The sequence below is a fragment of the Anguilla rostrata genome, chromosome 13 (genome assembly GCF_018555375.3).
Source record: "Anguilla rostrata isolate EN2019 chromosome 13, ASM1855537v3, whole genome shotgun sequence".
NCBI lineage: Eukaryota > Metazoa > Chordata > Actinopteri > Anguilliformes > Anguillidae > Anguilla > Anguilla rostrata.
The window spans coordinates 16,469,822-16,478,098 of NC_057945.1; the positions used below are offsets into that span (position 1 = coordinate 16,469,822).

Below are 8,277 nucleotides of genomic sequence, written 5' to 3' on the forward strand. Positions count from 1 at the left end.
CGCGCTGAACTTAGCCGAAGCCGTGGCGCTAGCGTACCGATCTGGAGCTCAGAGGAGGTCTGCGGGTGTCAGAACCGAAAAGCCAGTCAGCCATTGTTCACATTTTACCCATAAACCCATTTGTCCTGCTTCTGTTATTCACCTTGAGCCGTTTTTGAATAGCTGTTCCTGTTTCATCTGCTGTAGTTACACTTTGTGTGGGATCTTATATCATTCACTGTAATTAATTTGCAAACTGTAGGACAACTACACAAAGTGCCCAAAAGGGACTATCACACAAAGGAAAACCCCCATTACCACCCTGCCCCCCCTCCACCACACCCACCCCATCCATCCTCTTTAATATTCCCATTGGGTCAGCCTGAAATTTCAGGTGTAATTAACAAAGTAATTACTGTAAAAGAACTCCTTTGTCAATCACAGTCTCTCACTTTCATTTCAGGAGACCCTAGCTTTCCGTATAAGCTCTTCCTCTCTTGTCATTGGCTGCATACTCACTTATAGGCTGTGTGATTGGACAGTCAGAATAGCACCTGCCAGATACAGGTAAAGTTCAGTCGTAGTGGGTGACGCAGTCTGTTTCACCCACCACGCTGGCTCATAATGTATTTTAGCTGCTGAGCACAGTATCCCACTCATTATTACCCCTCTCATCAGTTGCCAGTTTTGCCTGCCTGCACACGATGAGAGACCACCCCTTCCCTCCCCTCTTTACACACAGACATGACAGCTACGGCAAATAAGCGTGTGTGGCTTTCTCTTTGTGCTACAACACAATAATGGACAGCAAAAACAAAAATATACTGCATTTGTGCAGCCAGTTCCGCAGCTGACCGCAAACATCGTAGGATATCAAAATATCCAAATATCACAAACAAAAAGGGCATATAATCCTTTCCAAAAGTCCAAAGGTGCTGTTGGAAAGAAGCAAGGCAAAGCAGTGGGGTTTCTCTGACCAAGGTAAGCATGGAAAAAGAGAAGATCAGTTGATGACATTGTAGCGATGCAATAAATGCATCCCAATTCACACCTTGCCATGCATTTATTGTGCACTATATATTGCAAAGGTACTGTACTTATCAAGTAACAAGAAGTTAATTGTGCACTTTAATTTAAATAGCTAGCTGGATAATGGCGTCAAGGATGAAGCTGAACTGTACTTCTTCTAGGCAGCTGGTATCTTGATAGTTGCTAACTGCCATTGTTAGTCAAAGAGATTTATGAAGCTGGATGGCCAATTTTGTATTTGTATATCAGGGGTGGCGGAGGGCAGTTGTGCTACCACCACCATAACAGTAGGAAAGCTAATAATATAATTTTACCACAGACCTTCTAGCTGCGCCTCATCTATTTCAATAATCCCTTTTAACTTTGCAAAGACAACTACATTACGAAGGGTACCAAGACTTTCAGAGTGAGATTTTATAACCATGTAATAAAAAAGACGATAAACACAGCCATACGTGCACTTTGCACTTTTAATTCTACACAAGTTTCCCCAAATAAGGTCATCTGTTAAATCGTAATTACAATGTAAAAGGAGAGAGAAAAAAAAGTGTAATAGTTTTATTGATCGTCCACCGCCTCAACTGGCAGCATATATAAATAAACGGGCTCCGCAGAAGCCGCGCTCAGATTGCGTTGGCTTGCCTTTAGCCAATTAGTTAGAGCTTAAATAAGAGCGCGCGCTTGGCGCGCGTACTTCCCCACGCAGCGCTCCTGATGCAAGTATAATTGAGGTCGGCTCCTGCCCTGCAGCCGCAGGCTCAACTGCACGGCCTGGCGCGTCTTCACAAAAGGAAAGCCCCCACGAGGACTGCAACAACCGCATTTCATCCTTCTCTTTAATAAGGCGGCTCCTGCCTCCACCGCATATTCCGGCGCTCTCTCAGCTACTTCAGTTGGTCTTCGCATTAATTAAAAGCAGGCTACGACGACGGTTCCTGGGATCGATGGTGAGCATTCGCAAACTGCGCTCACATTTTAATGAAACCGATTTTTACTGATCAGCATCACAATTGTGATTCTTAAACAAATCATTTATTCATTCAGATTTATTGCTTGTTATTCACAATGATTCTGGGTAGCCCTACTGGATATAAAATAAGTTGATTCTGTTAGCTTGCTGTGACTTTGATTTTTTTCCCCTCTCCTTTAGATCTGTACCCTTGTGCATTGCCGATTCATACTGAAAGCACATCTTACACTTTCTGCGCATGCGAAGCAGGCTAATGGCCATGTATCCAGAACAAAGCAGAGTAACACAGTGACAAACGATAATTGCGAAGCCTAGGTAATAAATAAAAGCGCCAGGCAATTCATTTGTGGTGGTTTTCATCCGTTTAAATCAACTCCTAATTAGTGTACCTCTGATAAAGTCATGAGGCTTGTTGAGAAAAGCCGGTTTTTCTCCTGACACCTATAGTACACTTTTGTATTGTGTATTCGCATTTTATAAATCCAGTCAGTTTCCTTCTCCCACTGGACACCCCCTGAACAAACTTGGGGCAATTACTGTACTGCATAGCTTAATTCCTCTCTCTTTCTCTCTCTCTCTGCCCAGCTTTCTCTCTCTCTCTCTCGCTCTTTCTCTCTCTCAAGCATATGTTTGTGTTGTTGTGGTTTGCAGTAAACAGAAATTACTAAATGACAAAAAGGGCCTGCTTTAATGGAGTTTCTCCACAGGACATCTCATTTAATGTTAGTACTGAAGTCTGTTTATATAATTACTTTACATTTTCTCCTTTGCTCTGTATCACTTATGCAAACACAATCATTAAAATGTATTTAATTGTAACAGAGAGATGAGTGCAATGTTCTGCGGGCCTTAAAATACCAGGGCTCAGGTTCACAGCTAAGGCAGCACAGAAGGAATGCATCAGCTTATCGTGTTGTTATTAAGAAAAGTAAATTGGTCTTGGAAGTGCAATTTTCATGTCAAACACTTTCCCTTGACGCAAACCTCACAAGCACATCCTGTTCTCCATCTGCTAATCAGTTTCACCATGTAAACACAAATCAAACATGAATGATTAGTTCCGTAAAGGAGATGATTACCAATGTGGTCATCAGTTGTTCAAACACAACAAGTTATTTTCCAGTCTGCTGATTCATAAGCAGGCATGTTAAAACAATCCTAGCCATCAATTCCAAACCAAAAAAAAAAAAAACCCACCATTTTATATGGCTGTCAAAATTGAGTCTGCACTGTGGGCTGCATAGGAACGAGAGCATGATGGAGCCCTGGGGAGCCTTTAAATTAGGGAAGAGGGTGTAGGTGTGCTGTGCAGGTGTGTTGTGTCTGTGTACCTGGACTGTGGTTTTTATGGTTGCAATAAACTCAGATTCCACCAGATGGAGCTATATCTGGACAACATAGAAGCAGAGATCCTGCCTCTCATTGTTTTTGCACAATCTATAGGCATCTTTTAAGCATTCGATTTGCTTACCTGTTTTCTTCAATTTAGACAACTTCTACAGAGTTAAGCTGCCATTTTACATTCCCTCAAAGCCATGCATAGCATAAGGACTTCCCAGTTCCACTCCCAGTTTGACAATGAGATGAAAGTACTGTATTATAGTATAGGATCTACCCACAAAGAAGGAGTTCACTATACACTTCGGTTACCTCATAACAAATGCTGACAGTATGATACAAATGCTGAGGTTATACTTATCACAGATAATATCTGGAGTATTCCAGTGTTCAAGTTGCTAGGAAACAGCTGTATCGAGTTATTTAACTGCAAGACTGAAATTTCAAAATCACATGGATTTTGCTTAACGCTTATGTACTATGGCCGTTTCTATGTCAATAACAATGTGGAAAATATGCACAAAAATGTGACACTGCAGAAATAATATTTAAGCACCCACTTCATTTTAGCCCAAGTGTGTGTGATTTCTCTGGATCATGTAAAACAGAATCTACCAATGCGAATGTGCTCAGGATGTGAAGTTTTCAGCTTAATCTTCGAGAAGTAGCAGTACAATTGTAGCCATTTTAATTTTTGTAAATGCATAGTCAAATCAGAGAAATTATTCATAAATTTCAATTTTGTGTTAGACATGGAATGCTATGCAAATGAAAAAGCCTTTTCAGTCGTGTAGCAAAGTTAACAATGGGAAACCGTCCCCGCTGTTATCTGAGGGGGAGCGTAAAAGTCCCATCACATGTCCTGCTTCAACAATGACAAGCGCTCATGAGCTCCTACGCGCAGTTCAAAACCGACATCCCGCTGTTCTCAGAGAAACGAGCCACTCGTGTAATGGCGAATGCTTTCGCTTCACATTCACAGAGGCCACTGAATCCAAAAGGTTGCCGACAATGTTTTGCCGTAACAGAGTATTCCTCAGCGCTGGGCAGCGGCAGCGTGCAAAACCTGATCCGAGGCTCAGTCAGGGAGCAAAGCCCAGCAGGGGCGAGAGCCGGGCGGACCCAGGTGGTGGAGGCAGTGAAAAGTTGCACCTCGGCGGACAGATCACCTGGTCCAGCAACAGGAACAGCACGTTCCCGCCGAAAGACCGGAGGGGTGGAACAGCCAGGCGAGTCCCGCGCTCCAGTCTCCCACATTCCACTCATCACCCAACGGAAGGAAACATCAAAACTACGGAGTGTGTACATCAAAACTACGGTGTGTGTACATCAAAACTACGGAGTGTGTACATCAAAACTACGGAGTGTGTACATCAAAACTACGAAGTGTGTACATCAAAACTACGGAGCAGCAGAAACGCTGCCCGTGAGGTGGAGACAGCAAATGGACCCGATCGCTGGAGGTCTCCCGGAGCCGAGCCGTGGTACTTAGACACGCCTTTCATGCCACGTGGAGCCGGAGCCCAGTTCACCAGAGAGAGCGGTGAAGGAAAGGGCATGGTGCCAAACGTGCGGTTTCCTAAGAGCAGAACATTATCCAGTTACAAAGCCGCCATTACGCTTAATGAAAATAAATGCCCGTCCGACGGGTTTATTGGGTTTCAGGGCGTACCGTCGGAAACGCGTTCAGAACCAATTTCGTCCGCGGGTCGTAAGTTATTCTGACGGGGGCAAGGAGCGGTTTAGGAAACAGTGCTTTAATGGCGCCTTTAACCTGCCGGTAACTGGCCTCGGGACAGGACGGGAAACGGAGACCGGAACGGCAGCGGCACGCGGTTACGGTCTGCGGCATCTGACGCGCCATTGGTCATCTCTGATCACGACAGGGTCAGAGGGGATTGGGGGAGGGGGTCCGCACATTGGGAGCCATTGAACAAAACCGATGCAGAGCAGAGCCGGCCCCTCCAGGACCGTAAAGGTAGCGGCTGACGCGTGACCGGCAGGCTGTCTGTTAAAACAATAACGGCCACTGGCATAACTTACTCTGTGAAAGAAGTCGTCTGAAGTCCAGCGTAATGACGGGGCAAGATATCCTTTCAGATTAAAATGAATCATATCTATAAGTAGATATGATAAAGGGCCTGGTAGAAAGGAGTATTTGTATTAATGAGTGTTCACCCCCCCCCCTTTTCCAGAAGGCTCTAACAGTAGGGAGGAGAGCAGAAGGACCGGCAGCTCGATGGAATATTCCTCAGGTGGTGCCGCACGCAAACTGCACCAGCTCAATAAATACTGCAGTCGAGCCCTCCCCTCCACCACTCCCCTGATGCACATGATGAAAGAACTCTGTATAATATATCTGAGCGTGTCATTATTTCATAATTCAGTACAGACAGGGGGGCATGCAAAGCAAAATGAATTCTGATACTCAAGTGGAGACTGAAGAATCTTCACCCCCCCCCCCCCACCACCACCACCCCCATCTTTGTGAAGTGGAGAGCACTTGACTTGTCATAATTAGACTGGTGCATTGAGGCTTGCTTTTGAATTGAGGGGGAGGGTTAGACTAGGTAAGAGATGAAGGGAAGTCTACCCTGTCTCTGCTTTGGGAACGTAAGCCGCAAGCCACAATAGTGTAGCTCTTTCGATGTGCCTGAGTGTGTGTGTGTGTGTGTGTGTGTGCGTGCGTGCGTGCGTGAGTCTGTGAAGCCATGTCCTCGTCTGTGTGCTGTATCTGTGTGTTAGCATACACAAGTGTTTTCCTTACAAATCAAAGAGAGCCAGAGTATCGTGGACTAAAATATGTCGCATTTCCCGATGACAGATTTGATGCTAATTGGACAGGCCTGCATCTTTGCTTCTTGTGGCCAGTTCCATAGTGAAACAGAATTACAGTGGCAGCAGCCAGGAAGCTACGCCACGCTTACCAGGGCCTTTGAAACAGAGACGGATCGAGGGGAGGGGTCTGACGGAATCACATGACTCTTACCGGTGCGCGACATTCCGCCGATCCGACGGGGCGTGACCTTCGCCGAGCGGGCGGCGGCGGAGCCTCGCGCCGCAATGTGTCGCTGAAGAAAAACAAACAAACAGAGAGGGCCCTGGGGTCAGAGCGGGCGAGGGCGGGGCGGCCCCCGCGGCGGGGGCGGCCTGGAGGAGGAACAGCGGGAGCGCAGCGGGGAGCGGGGCCGGCCTTCTGCCGTCTCCGCCGCGGCGACAGTTGGGAGGCCGGGAGAGCCGGCGCTAAGTGGGAGTGCGGAGCGCCGCTGCCCAGAACGGCGTCAGATGGCGGCGGTGGAGAGCGAGCGGGCAGCGTCTGCGCGGCGCGGCGCTGGGGCCCGCTGTACGGTCTGCCCGGGCTGTGGGCAGCAGGGACAGCAGTCTGAGCAGCGGCACAAATCAGCAGTGACAGACGTCAGTACACTAGCAGGACTCAGTAGTGGCAGAATTCAGTACACTAGCAGGACTCAGTAGGGGGAGAAGTCAGTACACTAGCAGGACTCAGTAGGGGGAGAAGTCAGTACACTAGCAGGACTCAGTAGGGGGAGAAGTCAGTACACTAGCAGGACTCAGTAGTGGCAGAATTCAGTACACTAGCAGGACTCAGTAGGGGGAGAATTCAGTACACTAGCAGGACTCAGTAGGGGCAGAATTCAGTACACTAGCAGGACTCAGTAGTGGCACAATGCAGTACACTAGCAGGACTCAGTAGGGGCAGAAGTCAGTACACTAGCAGGACTCAGTAGGGGCAGAATTCAGTACACTAGCAGGACTCAGTAGGGGGAGAGTCAGTACACTAGCAGGACTCAGTAGGGGCAGAATTCAGTACACTAGCAGGACTCAGTAGTGGCACAATGCAGTACACTAGCAGGACTCAGTAGGGGCAGAATTCAGTACACTAGCAGGACTCAGTAGTGGCAGAATTCAGTACACTAGCAGGACTCAGTAGTGGCAGAATTCAGTACACTAGCAGGACTCAGTAGGGGCAGAATTCAGTACACTAGCAGGACTCAGTAGTGGCAGAATTCAGTACACTAGCAGGACTCAGTAGTGGCAGAATTCAGTACAGTTGAAAGTATGTGCGTACTCTAAACTATGCTAGATTAATACAGGTGTGAGTGCACCCTAAAGTATGTAAAATTCATACAGTTGTGAGTGCACCACCTTGCCCTGCACTCGATAACTTGCAAACTGTTGGCTCCAAGTTCTCCCTTGCAACAACAGTCGTGGAGGTGAACCTCAGTGAGAACTTCACCCACCAGCCTATCAAGACAGAGCCACAGCAGAGCCTTCTTGACATTTATTCAATAAGACTTCAGCCTCCGGTTACCGTAAAACCAGCATTAACTCCACATTACCCAACAGCATCGCAAAACAGCCCCTATTACCATAATTATTAATGCTACTGTCGTAATTGTAATTATCCTCATCATTATGTTGAAATTGGATCAGTATAATTGATCGCTTGATTAAAACGCAGATGTCATAGCGACAGCCTGATATTTGATTGTGCCACGAGGAAGAAAAAAAAAAAAAAAGAAGAGGCGAAGAGGAGGAAAAACAGGAAGTGATTATCACCGTGCCCCCCAGTCCTCCAGACACTGGTTTTCGACGGTTCCGCCGTAGGTGCAAAGAATAATTTGCGGGAATGAGACGGCCCGGTGTGGGCGGCCCGCTCGGAGGGTCTGGTCATTTCCTGCGTGTTCCTGGCAGGACGCGACTCGCGAGCCGCGCTGCATTAATGAGGGCGGCGCGTCTGGCCGCGGCAGCTCACGAAACAGGTTTTTGGACGCAGTTTAAGAGCACATTTGTTCTCCGCGTTAGAGCGAAGACGTAAGCACTCGGAGAGCCCGCGCCGGTCAAACTATTTGTTCTTTTATTTATTTTCTGTAAAAACATTCATATTGTTCCCGCTTAGGCGACTCATTTTGGATAGCAGAGCTGTTTATCTTATTATTGCA

The 8,277-nt window shown here is 47.0% G+C and overlaps 1 long non-coding RNA gene across 1 annotated transcript; it reads left to right on the forward strand.

Moving 5' to 3' along the window:
* Positions 1-1,715: 1,715 nt before the first annotated feature.
* Positions 1,716-2,321, forward strand: LOC135238335 (uncharacterized). Its single transcript, XR_010325095.1, has 2 exons — positions 1,716-1,955; positions 2,159-2,321. It is a non-coding gene; the product is annotated as an uncharacterized LOC135238335 (long non-coding RNA).
* Positions 2,322-8,277: the final 5,956 nt, after the last annotated feature.